Below are 19176 nucleotides of genomic sequence, written 5' to 3'. Positions count from 1 at the left end.
ATTTAACTTTTGCTCTAAGCCCAGGTAGCCTTTTCACAATTAATACAAAATTTCCACTACATAGATTGAATTTATTGATGAGCTTAAAATGTAAGAAGAGAAAATATTCACCTGATATAACATTCTTAGTTTTCTTAAATTTTCTGTGAGTAAATTAGAAAAAGGAATACTATGGGAAACATTATTTTTTGGTGGTTATAGAACTTGATATTTTCTGACATAAAACTTTCATTCAATAGACCAAAAGAATTGAAACTCCTGTAATCTTCAAATTGGTAAATATATTTAGCAGTTGGGCCATCAGAAAAACTTTTTGTGCACTTTTAAATGCCAGTGTCACAGTAATGTATTTTAGTCTTAGTTTTTGGTTATTAAAGAAGCAGTTGGTAATATATCCTTAGGTGTTATTGAGTAAAAAATATTTATATAAAATTATTTAAGGATGTCATAAGAAATTATTAATTATATCCTCAGATCTTAGCAGGAAAGTACCAATTACATATGAGGAATATTTTTGAATTTTTGTAAAATTGCTCTTGCTATTTTACAAAAATTATTTTATAATAATGAGATATTTAACAACACAGTTGATAATACCATCCACTGTGCTGTTAAATATCTCATAATTATAAAATAAATCCATTTTAAAATTTAGCTCTAAGAAAAAGATAAGCAGTATGTTTTTCTTGGCAGTGGCTTCCAAGGCTTTTAGAGAAAAATTTTGTGTAGCAATGATCCCTAGGCTCAATATTTTCCAATAATTGTTATAATTATTTTCCTACCTTTATTTTATCAGTATCTTTTTATTATAAGATACCTAAATCTTTTCAGGAGTAGCTAAGTTATGAAAAAGTCCAGTTATCTTTATTTAGCTCTAAATATTTTAATTGCTGAATCATTACCTTCCAGCTGCAGTTAAATTATTTCCAATGAAGAAATCTATACCAGATGGAGCATAGTTCCAAAAAATTTCTTCAGCAGCAATATAATAATGTAAAACTTGTGTTCCAATAACATCTGTTAAAGGGTTTTGGCAACTCCTTACATTGAAGAAGGTCTGCATACCTTCTGAAAAACAGTAAACCCAAGTAGAGAATGTTATGAAAATATTAAAACATTTTTCTTAGTCCATATGTATTTTTAAAATTGTAGCCAACAACATTGCAACTTCCCCTTCCTTTGAGAAATTTGAGGTATTTTATTTATGGAATCTGTGTAAAAACCTGAAATGTATGAAACAAGTATAAAACTCAGGAGGCCAAGATGAATGTTAGAGGAACATGTATTAGTGGAGAATAATAACCAGCATTGGAACAGCTCCTACATGAATATGGCACCTGCTTACCAAGAGGAATTTGAGAGTCTGTTTAGCCAAAAGTATTTTCCCTTATGGGTCTGAAATTGTTACCATTAATTACTAATGAGTTAGTTGGTTTATTAGATTAACTAGTTGGCAGGCAGGAAGAAAATCAAAGCAGGTATATTTCCATGAGGGCATCAGTCCTGTGTTTTGATTTTAGAGTGACATTGGTGGGAGAGTAAATTAATACAGACTTTTTGGAAGGCAATTAGGCAGCATTTGTTAAAATTAAAAACCCTTCCATTAAAAAATTTCACTTCTTCGTAGTTAAGCAAGACACATATTTGCACATACATAAAAAGACAGAAATAAAAAGGGGTTAGCTATAACACTGTTAGTGAACCAAGAAGGTGAAAGCTATTTAAATATCTACCAGTAGGCAAATGGTTAAATAAGTTAGGCTACATCTCAAATATGGAAAACTATACAACTGTTTAAAAGAGTAAGTTAGAAGTATAGGGAACGTCATGGAAAAGATTTCGAGGCATATGGATGAGTAAAGAAAGCAAGCAGCAGAATAAAGAAAAACCTATTATATAAAAATAATAGCCTAGTTTTTAAAGTTATATAATTAAATAAAACTTATATGCAGTGTGATCTACTCATGTAGAACAAAACACAAAACAATAGCTGTGCATTTTTAATTTCTACATGTTCATATATATTGTATGAAAATGCATGGTAAACAGGTTTGCAGGTATTCACGCAAACTTGCTTACAGGGATTATTCTCTGGAGAGGGAACTGGGATGGTAGCGGGGTAGGGTTGGACTAATGGTCTATTCTTAAACCATTTCTCTAAAGGCGAACACAAAATCTGATTCTTCTCTTTCTTTTTCTTTTTTTTGCTAATTTTGGTAGTGTAAACTCTCCCCCTTGGCCAATTTGAAGCTACCACAAGTTTATCAGCTGGCTTATTTAATTCTCAACTCTCTGGAGGTCCTATGAGGTGGCTCCCAGATACCATATTAGACTTTCACTCTTTCTGTCTGCTGCCGCCACCAAATTCTCCCTCCCTCCTTTGCTCCCCCCCGACCCCGCTCCTTCCTCTTTCTTTTCTTCCTTTCTTTCCAGCAAGTCTATTCATGTATTCTTGTAATTCCTAAAAACAAAACAAAACAAAAAACCAAAAACAAACAACCCCCCCCCCCCAAAACTGTAGGTCACAGGAAGAGAAGAAACACAAGGGAAGGCTATGGGGTCCATCAGCCAAAGAACTTTCAGAAGCTTTCTCAACTGTGCCTAGGCTGACCCTATTTTTTTCTGCAGAGTTGAGGAGGAAAGACCTGATTTAAAGGCAAGATCTGTAAACGAGGTAAATAGGAGGAGTGGGGCTGAGTGTACATTTTAACCTTTAAAACATATGTTAAAACAATATTCCTTTCTAAGTGAGAACCTTTTTTTTTTTTTAAATAAATTTATTTATTTATTTATTTATTTTTGGCTGTGTTGGGTCTTCGTTTCTGCGCGAGGGCTTTCTCTAGTTGTGGCGAGCGGGGGCCACTCTTCATCGCGGTGCGCGGGCCTCTCACTGTCGCGGCCTCTCTCGTTGTGGAGCACAGGCTCCAGGCGCGCAGGCTCAGCAGTTGTGGCTCACGGGCTTAGTTGCTACGCAGCATGTGGGATCTTCCCAGACCAGGGCTCGAACCCGTGTCCCCTGCACTGACAGGCAGATTCTCAACCACTGCGCCACCAGGGAAGCCCGTGAGAACCTTTTTATCATTAAATTCTGTCGAGTTATTATAGCTGTGTGTGGGCCTCCTTTTTCTCACAACCCTGGGAGGGACACAGCACATAGGAAATCCCAATAAATACTTGTTGTTTAGTTGTTTAAATAATTAATTGAAGTAAGATGCTAACCAAAGTATGGGACTTAGAAAGAAGAAAGGTTTTTCTCAGAGAAGTAAACCCCATTTTTGTACAAAAAAAAAAAAAAAAAAAAAAAATTCTTCAGTTCTAGTAACCATCATGTTTACTGATTGAGAAATAAAACAAAACATTTACATGATTATATGTAGAGTTCAGTCATATTTAAGAATAGAGAAGATCAACAACTTCATAACAGGCCTTCCTATCATTAAATGTGAAGTGTGATTGAAGAGGGAAATAAACTAAAATAAGGAGGTTTACTGGGTACTGGGTTAGAATTACTTGGTCCTACATAATTCCTGCCTCTCATAGGGTTTTGGGTAAGTGTTTTAACCTCTTGGAACTTGTTTTCTCAATTTAAAAAAAAGGTGTAATAATACATGCTCTGTCTGACACTCAGGGTTCTTGTAAGGCTAACCAGCTAATGAATATAAACTTCTTTTTTGTAAAAACAACAACAAAAATAATCCCTATATACCTAAAAGTGTTTATTACCGTAAAGATAAAGGTGTCAGAGACGTGGGTCCTAGTCCTAACTGTGTCACTGACTTTCCAAAAGGCAATCTTATCACCTCCCCAATGGCAGTTTGCCCCATTTGAAAGATGAGGCATTTGTAATGGGTCGTAACCCTGGGAGTCCCCTGACCCTGTATTATGTGAAAGGAATAAATCCCTACCATGTATCTGACAGCCCAGCATCCACTCTCCAGCACCCTTGGCCACCAAGAAGGCATCTTGCATTGAGGCAGGGAAGACAGTAACGGTGTCTTTTCTGTGATTCCGAGAGATCAGAGTTTGTCCGTGGATAAAGATGGAGTGTGTGTCCAACACACCTCCCATGCCAATAAAATACCACTTGACTCTGTCCTCTGCACACATGGTGAGATTGGGCAGATTTCCATACATGTATCCATTTATTGCTGGAAACAGATGTAAATTAACCTATCAAGCATGTTAGATCAAGGCCACATGGTATAGATTCTATGCATTTTCTCATCACATAAGCCTGGCAGTATCATCATTGTTCTCATGCATAATCTACGACAGGACTTGATTTGTTTTCCCAAAAAAGAGGCCATAAGCATTGTTTCTGATTAAAGCTGAGGAGCACACAAATTTAGAGGCAAGAGGAGGAAAAGTAAGCTAAAAAGCAGGAAGCAGTGAAAAGGGGAAAAGAATAGAAAGAAGCTAAGTCCATGGAAGAAGAAAACAAGGATAAAGGTGACTGAGATAATAAGAGCATCTTTTCTGAAAAGTTCTACATAGAAACACATTTCCATAAGATACCTGGTCAGTTATGTCTTTGTTCTTCTATAATGTTTTATTACCTTAAAATTACATCTTTGCTATGCTGTCACCACCTACTTTTGATCAATATCAGATGTTAGAAACAAATGCATCTGTTTAACTTTACTTGCTATGAAACTTTGGAAACCAAGAGGATTTACCAGATGACTTGCCTATCAACCAGCATACCCGGGGTAAAAAACTGGGAAATAGAAACTCATTTAAACAAACTCAAACAAAGGGAAATCACGAAATAGAATCATAGAAGTTAGAATTATAGGATATAATGAATGAGAAAGTTCTTTATAATCTTACAGCACATGAGATTGCTCTCCCAGAAGCCAGAATCTCTAGCATTAACTTGGCCAGATTCAGTAGATATATTAATATTGTCAATGATATACCAGCTACGGTTTTCATCAGTTATAGAAAACATCAGAACGTAAGACTCGTGGATATTTTTTTCCATGTCTGTATCCAGGGTTCCTGAAACAAAACAGCAAAACAGCAAACTTTCCTCTTTGCAGAAATTCTTTTTGCTATGAAATAAACTAGTGATTCTAACTGATTCCACTCAAAATGTAAAAGTAAAATCTTGCACCTCCACAGACAGAAACCTAAGGAACTGAGCATGCAAGGAATAGGCAGACAGCCTCTCATCTCCCTATTTCCTCCCACCCTGTGGGTTCAACACTTCTCTGTAGAAGGGTGGCAGAGTTTTGTGTGAAGGTGGCTAAGGTGATGATCTCTGGGTTTGACTACCATCTAGTGTCCAACCTGCACTCTTGGACTTGAATGGCGGCATTGGACTCAAGATTGCCATCTAGCGCTCAGAGTTCAAGTGGCAACGTTACTTTCTTGACTGGGGAATCAAGGTCAAGGCAGGCAAAGAGAGCTCATTTGATAGCAAAATTCCACTGGAAGGGTGAGGGAGACCCCATGTATCCTGGTTGGCTCTATTGCTACAATGAGATTTTAAAAATGTAACCCCTTTTACAAGTCAGAATTGGTCCAAGAAGTCCTGAAGCCACATCTTTGAGTGTTTCTACATGGGAGTGGTACATCATGTCATGCAGTTACTGTCATTGGGACAAGGCCCCTGAGTTTCTTCTACAAACCACCGGTAAGTATACTTTGCCCCTGGCTCTAGCCGATCATCTTCCTTTTGCGGGCCTGTGGTGTTATCAGGATAGAGAGCGCCTAGAAAACAACCTGCAGTGTGGTCACAGTAACCACCGGACGACTGTTTTGAATGTGACCCACGCTTTCTCCATTAAGTCATGAATGTATGTTAATTTGTATTTTTAGAATAAAGTGTGCATCTCCACCTTCCTCTCTCCTGCCTCCTGTCTCCCTAGATCCCCCTTACTTGGTTTCTACCTGAATGCCCAACTTGGCCAGTTTCCAGACTAAATTGGAATGAGTCAGGCAGCATATTAACAGACTATCATCACCTTTGTTGATAGATTCCATAAATATTTATTGTGTACCTACTATGTGCTAGATCTTGGATACAGAGAGCTAGGATTCTGAGTTGCCCTCCATATTTTCTATACTGCAAATCAGACTTTGGGACCCAGGGCCTCAAGAGGATCCATGTTATCTACAAGCTGCCCACAGGCATCGGGAAGTGGCCTTCTGCATAGCTGATATTATACTGAGCTACTACCTTAGTCTGAATCTGGGGTCTTACTCTCTTTTTTTTGCTTCCTCTCCTAGAATTTGTCTTCATATCTCCACCTCTTGAAGCTGGAATCTGATAATTATAGGTAACATTCCTTCATTCAACAGAAGACTTTGAAGCATGACCAACCTATCGTTTATCATCTTTTGAGACGACCTTGCTGCATGTTGAACACAAAACCCTATTTGCTAGTTTTCTCTTCCCTTCCTTTTTCCAACACCATCAGGCAGCTGCGAGTGTGGATGTTTAGGGGAGAAGATACTGTCTGGAAAATAGTGACTTCACCTGACAGTGATGTTTTCCAAGAAGCTAATCCTCATCCACTAGGAAATGGAAATGAAATGAAGGCAGAACAATATTTCTGCCAACCTAACATTTAGCTCATGAGTGTCTCCTACCCATCCCCAAATTATTTACTTATTTATTTATTTACATAAGAGAAAAGTGTGTTTTCTTTCCCAGAAATTGCACTGGGTGCAGGGGGGAGGGTCCACTCATTTCAAATGAGAAATTAAAGACCAATCTGGGATATAAAAATTAAAGACATCTGAAGTAAAAGTCCGCATTCACCCCAAACTACTCCTAGTTCACGATTACCTTGCTTTTCCTGAGGTTTTGGGCTCATGCTGTTCATAAGCAAAAGTTCAGGAATCTAAGGAAAGGGGACCCACTTACCTTCGTTTTCTTTAGTGCAGGTGATTCCATGAGGATGGAAACTATAGTTTCTTGAAGCAAAATTTTTCACATGTACACAAATGAGGTCTCCAGTCTCTTCTTTCATGGTTGGACCTAAAAATCCCAACCAGGATGGTTTTTCAATGATCATTTGAAATATATCATCTGTGTACTCAAAATACAAAGCCTTTTTATAAGCAGGTCCTATCCTATCTTGGCTTTGTTTTAGATATGTTTGGGACTGAAACTCTCTGTAAACAAACAAACAAACAAACAAGAACTTGAACAAGTTTTGACTGGAAAGAAAACAGTGTTAAATCAACTGAAACTAGAAGTAAGAAGCGTTACAGCTTAATTTTATAGAACAAACCCAGACACTGGCGAAAATCTAGAAGGAGTCAAAAACAGGGTAGTAGGCAAGGAGAAGTTTGGAAGTTCTGGTGAAGAGATCAAATGCAAATGTAGCAAGTAATATACATGGTATTTCGGTTTAAATGCCTTACCAAATTCTTTGTACTGAACCACGAAAGGTTTCTAACCCTACCCAGAGGTTACTTTAGTTCTCAAGCATCAGATCAATTCCTACAAGTTAAGATTGTTTACACATTTCAGTGATTCGTGGATTTGTTGGTAGAATTGGGGGCAATTTGGCACACAAACATAGTAAATCAGAACCCGACTCATAACCTCTAGATTTCCTCATCCCAATTATCTGAACAGAGAAATCAAGAAGAGAGCTGCAATTTTACAATCTCTGCCATAGACTCCATAACAGAAGGGAAAGCGTTGTTTTACATCTTGAGCACCACTCAAACAAAATCGATGATAAATACAGAATTAGAGATGATCCCTGAAATATGCATCATGAGGGCAAGAGTGGCAATAATCCCAGGAAGGAGCAATTTCTGATTTATATTAATACCTGTCTTCCATGTCATGCTTATAGTAAAAATTCAAAGGAAGCGGTTCTAATAGCAAATGTGCCCTGAAAGGGTCAATCATGGAAAATTCTTTAGCAGCATTTTATCAGTGAATAATAATTATCAACGTTTACTTCTGATAGCAACTTTTTCAGTGTGAAGGTATTACTTACTGATCTTCTGAAATAGGCATTACATTGAGCATATATTTACCAGTAGGAGCATAATTCCAAGTAGCTTCTCTAATGCCTATGTAGTAGTGCCTCTCTATTGTCCAACCTGGAGAACTAATAAAAACCAGAAAGGTCAGTGGTAAAAGGATCTTCATGTTCAAACCTTGCTCCTGGAGAGGCTAACTGAGTGATGTTTGTCTTCTTTTTATAATCCAGATTTTCTTCCTTTATTTGAGTTTGTTTACATAGATCAGGGTGGCAAAAGAGCTCATCAAACACGTCATCTACATATATGTCATTTCCATTCCAAATGCATTTGGTTTTCATTAGTCAGGCCAGGTGAGATGTTGCACAACACACAGAGAATACTGGTTCTTGACCCAGTGTATGTTGCCAATTAAGAGCTTGTTGAATTACCGGGTACATGGGCTACCCAGATCATCCATCAACCCCTAACGATTCTTATCTATTTCTGGATTATAGGAATCACCTCTAGTCTAGTCTAGTCTACAGACATCCCCCTCTTTCTCAATTCATTATGTTACCAAATCAGGTTTATTTGCCCGATGGGCACCAAGTCAAACGCTGAGACACCAAGGTTTGCATCAAAGAAGGGTTTTTTTCGCAAAGCAGTCAAGTGAGAAGAGAGAAGAACAAGTCTCAAATCTGCCTCCTCAAAGGTGAGGGGCTTGGGATATTTATGGGATAAAGAAGCAGGGTGGTCTGAGACTTGGGGGAAGGTGATTGGAGGTAAGAAAAATGTGAAGTAACTGTCGTTCTGCACAGGTAAAAATGAGCTTCGTGTTTCTTCATGGGACACATGTTCAGAAAATTGTGGCATTAGTATGTTCTGAGGGTGGAGTTTTTGGCCCTCTGATGTCAAAAGGTCACCTATCAGACACTTGAACAGGCCCAGGTGAGGGATCGGTGGTCTTAACGGGTTTGAACTGAATGAGAGGTGACTCCTTGTTCCTGAAAAACAACTTGGGCACACACCTTAAGGCTTGTATGTCAGAGGTACTATTTATGGGGGGTGGTGAAGTGAGTGTTGTGGTACCTTGTCTAAGCTATGTAAAGCTTGGTGGGTATGCAATTTTGCAAGAACAAAGTGAAGACAGATTACAATTTTCTAATACCTAGACAAGCTAGTTATTGTCTAATGGATCTAACTAATAACTGTCCTCAGTTTCAAGCAGCTGTATCAAAGCTGGCAATTAACCACACACTAGTTTGCATTGTTTAAATTTTTATGTGGTATTTTCTCTACTCCTAATAGATTATAACTCCAATAGATTAGGGACCACTTCTTTTTGTTCTGTATATCTCCCAGAGATGTCAAGAAATAAATGTTAAATTTTGGGGGGACAAATAGAGTGCCTTGGCCAGGATTACAAAAGTGAGGAAAAGAGTAGGAGTCTTTATTTGCCATCGATCTGTGTATCGTCATATATTGGAATATCTATTACTATTAGGTATTGTTTGAGGTTTTACAATTTGAAAGCCACAGTGATTTCAACAGTCAGAGGGCCGCTCTGATTTAGGTCTAGAAACCCACACTTAGAAATATTAAGGCAGCAAATATGGCATGTATTGTTCTGCAGCTTGGCTTTTATTCCTGAACTACAAGTCTTAGAGACCTTTATATATCACTACCTAGATGTCTACATCTTTCATTTTAATTGCAGCATATTTTTTTCTATCATGAGTGTACTTCATTTATTTTTTAAAACACAAAAGATCGAAGTAAATTTTTTTCTGGGCGTTCATACAGGTAAATATGCATACTTAAGGGCATAAACTAAATACAGCTCTGAGAGGAAGAGAGAGGATTATTATATTTAAAAATTTTTTTATAAGGAGAGCACATTTCCATTTACTTGATTTAAAGAATCAACAAAATATTTGCAATTTTTTTCTTTTTTGCATTAAAAAAATGAGATTATAAATATCTTCCTTATAAGCAACAGTTGCTAAATTGCACGCAGGACAAAAGATGCAGGCTGTCATATCACAACGTTTTTCACATTTGTGAATCCTTCGGAGGGTTGTAAGAGGAAGCTGGGGAAACAGCCCACTGCTTTGGCAGATTTTTATGTCACCAGCAGATGTTGGAAGAAATTCAGAAAGGCTAGGCCTAGAGGGACCATGGTGGGTGGAGAAATCACCCACAAGAGAGCCACGAGGAAGGGATTCACATCTGGCACCCTTTGGGAAGCAGTTGAAAAGAGTGGGGAGAAGATGCAGGTCAGACATGATGGGTTTCACGAGAGAGGAGTTAGGGATGGGCTCTCTGACCTAAGTGAGGAGATCCAACTGGGTTGGAATTGTCGGACGCTACAGTCTCCCACATTTCTCTCTGTGTATGTAAGAACCTTATAACCTTCCCTGTCACTGTGACCTAGACCAGCTGCTGTAGAAAGATCCACCCATCAGGCAGGGGGACAGGATGCCTTAAATGGGTTTTCAGATGTCCCTTTATCAAAATTCTATAACTTCCTCTTTCTTTTAGGAACATTAATTTTACTTTGGAATGTAGATAATAGAAGAGCCATTCAGCTGGGATATTTTTCCCTCAGTAAGTACCCCAATAAGTTCAAAGAAGTCTAATGTATTCACTTCAAACAGATCTACCTCCAATTCTCACTCTGCCATTTACTAGCTGTGTGATTTGGGACGAGTTGCATAATCATTCTAAACTCCAGTCTCTTCCTACCTGTAACATGAAGGGAATAATAATGAAACCTCAGGGCTCCTGTGAGGACCTCTTCCAGCCTGACACAATGTAGGCATTCAAAGTTAGCATCTCCCCTGAGACAATGAAAATGGTGTTAGTAAATGTTCATTGTTCTTTTCTTCTCAACAAATGACTAGGACTGGTTTCTATTTTGAGGGGAGTGAGGGGGGCACTTTATCTTAGGTAATGTTGTATTTTATGGCTCATCCATAGATAAATTATGTTTGCAGTCCTGTCCTTCCCTTCCTGCATAGCCCTCAGTAGATCAGTCTTTTGGTACAGCAGGATTTGAAGTTGGTCACCATTATTTGACTATATTCTTGGTTGGTAGCCCAAGAACATAAGGCAACTGATTTAGATAAGCTTCGCTGAATTGGGTCCCAAGGTATGAGCTCAAATACCTTGGAGGGAAATTTGAATGCTTTCCTGGTTTTTCCATTCCGTAAATGAAAATAAGTTTAAGGAATAAATTGAGCACATAAAAATATGCATAAGGACCGAATGATGATAGAACTTTCTTTGTAAAAAGCTTTACAATATATAAAATAACTTACAAAAGAAAAATATTACCCAAAGTCATCTTCAAAACACTCTCCCCTAGCTCCCACCCCTCATACTTGTTTAACAGATGAGGTATCTACAGCTCAGAAGGTCAGGTAAGTTGCTGTAGGATGTAAACTTCCCAGTTATGGAGCCAGGAGTCAAATATAAATGATTGGATTCCAAGTAAATGTCTCTTTCATGTGATCTTACTAATTGGCTCCCATAATTGAAGAATGTATACTTCTATATTATCAACAAATGTTAAGTTTTACTCAGAATGTATAATTCTAACCATATCTTCCAATAAGGCAAACCAATGTGATATAAATGGTGTGGGGACAAGATGGGGAGTTCAAAGACAAGGGGAAGATGCCAGCAATTTTTACACCCATTTCTATTCTTTCTGTTACTTCTACCAATAACCACCATTTGTTGAAATGGCCATCAGATTTTCCTTAGCCACTTTCTAAACACTAGGTCTAATTGTGTCAGCCAATCCCGAAAGGGAAGTTTATTAAGCTCTTTTTCTAGAGGAAGAAACTGGAGCTAGAGGGTTTTAAACAACTTGCTAAAGCAAGTAGGTATTATTGCTAGAATTTAAACTCAGGCCTTAAATGCTGGTGGATGCTCTTACTACTAAATGCTCTGCCTTGTCATCTAGGCTACTCTGTGGAAAACTATTTAACCTCTTTGAAGTCCTCTGGGTTAGAGGAGGTTAAATAAGTAGAACAACTAGTAGCTGGGACAGATGAGTGCAGATAAAGTCCTCTGTCCTTTTCAGGTTAAGACTATATAAATTGCAAACTTTCACAGTATGGGCTAGACTCCATGAAGGACCAGATGCCCACAAAACAAGGCGTAGAAGGGCATAGAGGGAAGATATTGAGGACCGATGAGAAAGAGAAAAGCAACCCCTGATATCCAGAGCTGGCCTGGCACTCAAAGGTAGGCCTGGTGTTCTCCTGTTGGACATAAACAATTTCTAGAACACCAATATCAGACAACACCACTGTGACCAGGATAGATCAAGACAAAAACAAGACCACTCCATAATAATGTCTGAACACACATGAGGAACGTGAACATTGTCCAAACCTTTAGAATAACCAAACATTCCCTTATCCTGGCCATAACTGATGGCTGCTTCTTTACCTATTACACCTTTAGCTTTAACCCTCCTACCTTACAGACAAGATTTATGAAGACATCCAATCATACAATTACCCCTACTTCCTCACTGAATTCAATCCAGAGCAAAGCCCTACTTCCTTACGCACCCCATAAATCACCTAACATTAGTCCTAATCCTATAACAAGTCCTTTCTAGCACACTTTTTCTGAGATACTCTAGGTTCTCCATGGTGTGGGTTCTCTCACATTGCAACGAGCAATAAACACAACTTATTCAACTAAGTCATCCATTGACACTCATTTTCCCTAGAAAAAGAAACCTATTTCATGGCTTAAAATACTAACAACATGACAAAAATTCAGAAATTTATGTCTCCAGCTGGGACCTCTCTGCTTAACTCCAGACTCCAGTGCATATGGTGGTCTCTTCCACAACTTCACTTCCTTGTTTAATACAGTATTTCTCAGACATCTATGTGCAGATGAATCTCCAGAAAGATCTGTGGATCTTTTAAAATGCAAGTTCTGATTTTGTAGTTCTGGGGTGGGGCCTGAAAGTCTGCATTTCTGCACTGGCTCTCTGATAATCACAATGCTGCAGGTGCATAAGCATGCCTGGAGTAGCAGGAATCCAACAGACACCTCAAAATCAACATGCCCTAGTAACTCCTAAGAATTCTAGCTTTAACTCCAACTTGTGAAGAGCTTGGAAGCCATTACTGCCATTCTTATAACAAGAAACACTGGACAAGCCGGAATTCAACAACTTTTTTTGAACCCATCAGAGAATGGAATTTGTAGGGCAAACTGCTATCCTCACATCTGGAGAGTCAGGTGAATCTAGAAGACATCAGCTTACCTGGAGCAGAAACCCCTGGAGTGTAATGTTACGACCACTTGAAAGGTAATTTTAATGAACTGCTGGAGGCTGAATATGGGCTAGCATGAGAGTGAGAAACTCCAGGAGGCCATAGCTTCAGTGTCGGGCTGGTGGGTGGGGAAGGGCCATACGTTCATAGGCTTTATCTCCAGGAACCCCATCAGGTTCTCAAGGTGAAGATCTGAGAAAGATCCCCACATGGCTCTGGCAGGGGAAGGAGAAAAATAAAACCAGTGAAATAGGCCCAGAGACTTCTCCATAGCAAAGGCTTATTCTCCAGAGGGAAGACTTGATCAGAGGCTTTTCCCGGAGGCATAAGAGAAGGGTATGTCTCTCATTCCAGCCCTCTACAGCCTTCCTGTTCATCTAAGGGAGAGAAAGGTGCTATACCAGAAGAAACACCTGTGAAGGTCACAGGAGAGAAACAGAGGCTGACTAAAAGACTGAGATTTAGGGACTTCCCTAGCGGTCCAGTGGTTAAAACTCCACGCTTCCAATGCAGGGGGTGCTGGTTCAATCCCTGATTGGTGAACTAAGATCCCACATGCTGTGCGGCCAAAAAATTAAAAAAAAAAGAAAAAGACTGAGATTTATTGGAAGATTATAGAATGTTCTTCCTCTTTCATACCTTACCACTGTGCTCCAGTATAAAAAAAGCAGATTACAATTGAAAGAGCCACAAGACACAGTGTGTCCTTAAGAAGACATACTTAAGGTGGCCCAAAGTCAAGAGGGGAGACCAAAAAAAAAAAAAAGAAAAAAAGGAGACACTAGAAAAGTTTGAAGCCTCTGGCACCTAGAGCTATAGCAAACATTAAAAAACATTAAACCAAGCCCAGCTCCTAGCTGGATTATCATAAATCCTTATACAAAAGCCCTATTTACCTCAGTAACCATAACCCAATACCACATCTTCCTCTTTAAACAAAAAATGACAAGGCATGACAGAAAGCAAGAAAAAAGTCTGAAGGGACAGAGCAGACTCAAATATGACACAAATGTTGGAATTGTCAGACAGGGAATTTAAGATAACTATGATAAATATGTTAAGGGCTATAATGAAAAACATAAACAACATGCAAAAACAGGTAAGTAATGTAAGTAGAGAGATAAAAATTCTAAGGAAGAATCAAAGGAAAATGCTAGAAATCAAAAACATTGTAACAGAAATGAAGAATGCTTTTGATGCTTTATTAGACTGGACACAGCCAAGGAGAGAATCAGTGAGCTTAAAGATTAGTCAAAAGAAACTTCCAAAACTGAAATGCAAAGAGAAAAAAAGAGTGAAAACAAACAAACAAACAAACAAAAAACATATTATGTTGTACACCTGGAATTAATATAGTGTTATATGTCAATTATACCTCAATAAGACACACACACACAGACACACAAACAAAACAGAATATCCAAGAATTGTAGGAAAGTTTCAAAAGATGTAACATAGAGAAAATTGGAATGCCAGAAGGAGAAGAAAGAAATGGAGTAAAATAGATGTTTGAAGTCATAATGGTCAAGAACTTTCCACAATTAATGACAAACACAAACTACAGATCCAAGAAGAAGCTCAGAGAACACCAAAGACCAGAATAAATACCAAAGGAAAAAAAATACCAACACCAAAAAACCTATACCTAAACATATATTCAAACTGCAGAAAACCAAAGATAAAGAGAAAATCTTGGAAGAAGCCAGAAAGGGGAAATATCTTACCTATAGAGAAACAAGGATAAGAATTATGAAAATGGACTGATCTTGCTCATCCCACCAAAAGCCATTCCAGTCATTTCCTTCTTCATCTCAGTTAGTGACACCTTCGGTATTCCAACATCCCAGGCCAAAAATCTAGGATTCATTCATAGCTTCTTTCTTTCTCACATTTCACATCCTGTCTGTCACCTGTGCAAAATATATCTAAAATGTAGCCACTTCTCACCACCTCTACTGATATACTTCCCTGGTTCAAGCCACAATTATGCCCCTCTGGGGTGCTCTAAAGTCTCCTAAATCGTTTCCCTACTTCAACTGTTGCCTCCCCTCAGTCTAATCTTAATACAGCAGCCTGAGTGATCCTTTTTTTTCTTAGGAGAACAAAGAAAATTTCATTTGAGCCAAACTGAGGATTATAACCCAGAAAGCAGAACCCTGAGTGATCCTTTAAAAATATAAATCCCATCAGGTCACTCCTCCACTCAAAGTCTTGCAATGGCTCCTTATTTCTTGCAGAGTAAAATCCATAGGCCTTTCTATGGCTCTCAAAGCTTCTTAAGGATCTCAGCTCCCATTACCTCTTTTCTCTCACCTCTCCTTTCCTCTCCTTTGCTTACTCTACTCCAGGCAGGCTTACCTCTTTGTTGTTCCTTGAACATACCAGCCACTCTTAACGTAAGGCCCTTGAGCTATCTTCCCTCTTCCTGATTGCTCTTCCCTCAGATATCCTGACGGCTCCCTTTTTTGCCTCCCTCCAGTCTTAAATGTCACACTCTAAGTGAGGTCTATCTTGACCAGTTGATTTAATATCGCCACCTGCTCCACCTCTCCTCTCCCCAGTGCTTGGATCCCCCTACTTTTTTTTAATTTAATTTTTAAAATTAATTAATTAATTTATTTATTTATGGCTACGTTGGGTCTTCGTTGCTGCACGTGGGCTTTCTCTAGTTGCGGCAAGTGGGGGTTACTCTTCGTTGTGATGCACAGGCTTCTCATTGCGGTGGCTTCTCTTGTTGTGGAGCACAGGATCTAGGCTCACGAGCTTCAGTATTTGTGGCACACAGGCTCAGTAGTTGTGGCTCGTGGGCTCTAGAGCACAGGCTCAGTCATTGTGGCACATGGGCTTAGTTGCTCCACGGCATGTGGGATATTCCCGGACCAGGGCTCGAACCTGTGTCCCGTGCATTGGCAGGAAGATTCTTAACCACTCCACCACCAGGGAAGCACCGCCCCCCCTTGCTTTTTTTTTTTTTGTCAATAGTACATATCATCTTCTAATTTACTGTAAAACTTTCCTATTTATCAGGTTTATAGTTTATTGCCTGTCTGTCCTTACTAAAATGAAAGCTCCATAAGGGAAGAGATTTTGTTGGTTTTGTTTGTTGATGTATCTACAGCACCTAGAACAGTGTTTGGTACAAAGCATGTGCCTAATAAATATTTATTGGATGAATGTATTGTAGTACATCCTGAAACTGGCTTTGTGGCCTAGGAAAACAACAACAGCAACAATAATGATAATAACAACAATTTGGGAGGTGCTTTCTTTGTGTTAAGCACTTTATGAGTTTAATACAGTTAATCCTGACAACCTCAAGAGTGAGGCAATTAAAACAGAAAGAAGGGAAGACTCAGTCCAAGTCACATAGCTGGCTGGAGACAGAGCCAGGATTTGAACACCAAGGCATTTCTGGCTCCAAAGTCCATGTTCTTAATCCACATGCTGTGTTGGGAAAGCAGATTATTCTCTCTGCACCTCAGGCATTTTCCTCTTTATTATGAGTTTTTGGGCTGGATTACTTTTTTTTTTTTTATTTTAGAAATTTGTTTTTTTTTTACGCAGCAGGTTCTTATTAGTTATCCATTTTATACATATTAGTGTATATATGTCAATCCCAATCTCCCAATTCATCCCACCATCACCACCCCCCCCACCACTTTTCCCCCTTGGTGTCCATATGTTTGTTCTCTACATCTGTGTCTCATTTCTGCCCTGCAAACCGGTTCATCTGTACCATTTTTCTAGGTTCCACATACATACGTTAATATACGATATTTGTTTTTCTCTTTCTGACTTACTTCACTCTGTATGACAGTCTCTAGATCAATCCATGTCTCTACAAATGACCCAATTTCGTTCCTTTTTATGGCTGAGTAATATTCCATTGTATTTATGTACCACATCTTCTTTATCCATTCATCTGTCGATGGGCATTTAGGTTGCTTCCATGTCCTGGCTATTGTAAATAGTGTTGCAATGAACATTGGGGTGCATGTGTCTTTTTGAATTATGGTTTTCTCTGGGTATACGCCCAGTAGTGGGATTGCTGTGTCATATGGTAATTCTATTTTTAGTTTTTTAAGGCACCTCCATACTGTTCTCCATAATGGCTGTATCAATTTACATTCCCACCAACAGTGCAAGAGGGTTCCCTTTTCTCCACACCCTCTCCAGCATTTGTTGTTTTGGGCTGGATTACCTTTAAGGATTCTTTTGCATCCACAAAACTGTCACTCTGCTTCACTATTTTACTAAGTTTGCTGATGATTTTCAGATTATCAGTCAATGACTTGGTGGAACCAGGACCCAGTGGCTCTGTGGACATCATTTTGCAGATCCTTCCTAATGTTCCTACTTCCTATTTTCAGACACAAATATGCACAACTCAGCATGAGAAATCTTTTTTTTTCCTTAACAATACAGTGCTGACGAGTCCTGCCTATCCAGGTTCCCTGTACCTTTAAGGATGAGCAAACAGTGATTTTGCAAATCAATGTACTTCAAAGAAAACAGAACAATTTTAAACCACCAGATTAATCTAAACTAGCAGAGCCTTAACTCCTTGCTGTTAGAAGTGGATCAGGACTCTTGTGGGAGAGGAACTGGGGGATCTTGGTACAGCTCAGAGGTACTCAACTGCCCAGAAATACTGAGATATAAAGCAGCAAGATCAATAAAGAAAATTGTACTGGAAAAAAAGTTTTTTGTCTTCTTTGTTTACCAACTGTGAGCCATTTCTACTTCACTATGTATGTGAATGACACTCATATATAAGAAGTCATAGCTTCATTCATGAATTCAACATTCAGCAAATAGTTATGGAGAGTTTCTACATGCCTTGCCTTTTCCAGTTGCTCAGCGGGTAATGGCATTATAAAATCGGGCAGTATAATGACTGAGGAGGGCCTGTGGGTGACGGTACAGCCACAAGTAAAATATGGCCATACAAGAACATAAACATCATTTCTTATGTGTGCCCTCAAAGATATTGCCCAGTTTGTTTACTTATTGCATTACTAAAAAACCAACCCATCTTCAGTGGATGACTATTCACCATCTTGAAAGACAGTAAAAGGAATTATTGCCACAGAATTTCAGGGCGATTCCAGAGGATAAGACCACAGAACTGTTTGTAACCTTGACCTTATCATGAAAATGTCTGTGGAAGCTCCCATGGTGATGGCTTTGAAAATATCAACAGTCACTTGGATATGCACATTTGGATGTGTATCTTATTAAACCAAAGTCACATTCATAATTCTTCAGCATGTTATCAGTTAAAAAATGGGTTGATTGCAAAAATTAATTTTTAATTCATTATTTGGACCCCAGGATGACTTTTCTCCCACTGAAACAATGTTCCTAGCAGTGGGTGGATTCTACCTCTGCCCTCCAAATGCCACTGTAACCCCCAAATGTAGATAAATAACCAAAGATAATTGTGATCAAAAATTAGCCACTTAAAGTGAATTCATTTGCAACTGGAAACAAAATATTTTACTAGGACTTTATTGTTAGAAATGCAAACCAATTAATAAGCTTATTTTATCTTATATTAGTTTAAACCCTACTTTTCTGATTTATAAAAATGACAGTTCCACACGGTTCAATCTAATATTTAACACAATTTTAATTTATCTTGTAAGTCTGCACCAAATCTTAGAATCAACCAAAAATAAATCAAGATGTTGTTTAGATTCAAATGCTGTCATTTTTATCGACAAAACTTTAAGAGAGCACAATATGGAGTCTTTCATTTCACTTTTGATTTTTGCAGCACTTTCTCAAGTAGGGTTATTTTGCCTAAATATTAGAGGGCATCCTAAGGGAATCTCTTAATCTACAATAGTCAAATCATTCTTTAGATATCATAACCTGTTATCATACTTTTTGACTTTTTCTTTAAATGTTTCCTATCCTAACTCTGCCA

At 38.5% G+C, this 19176-nt stretch overlaps 1 pseudogene across 1 annotated transcript in view; it reads right to left on the bottom strand.

Annotated features, from left to right (window-relative positions):
* LOC309629528 (ceruloplasmin-like) overlaps positions 1–16088 on the bottom strand; it is a 40830-nt pseudogene extending 24742 nt beyond the window's left edge. The window contains exons 1-6 of the transcript in view: positions 7968–16088; positions 6875–7125; positions 5504–5715; positions 4831–5001; positions 3906–4148; positions 903–1068 (exon numbers count right to left, since the gene is read on the bottom strand). The product of the transcript in view is annotated as a ceruloplasmin-like (transcript). The remainder of the gene's footprint in view (positions 1–902; positions 1069–3905; positions 4149–4830; positions 5002–5503; positions 5716–6874; positions 7126–7967) is intronic.
* Positions 16089–19176: the final 3088 nt, after the last annotated feature.

Source organism: Balaenoptera borealis (genome assembly GCF_965194805.1).
Source record: "Balaenoptera borealis genome assembly, chromosome: 5".
Classification (NCBI taxonomy): Eukaryota; Metazoa; Chordata; class Mammalia; order Artiodactyla; family Balaenopteridae; genus Balaenoptera; species Balaenoptera borealis.
This window is presented reverse-complemented; position numbering and strand designations above follow the sequence as displayed.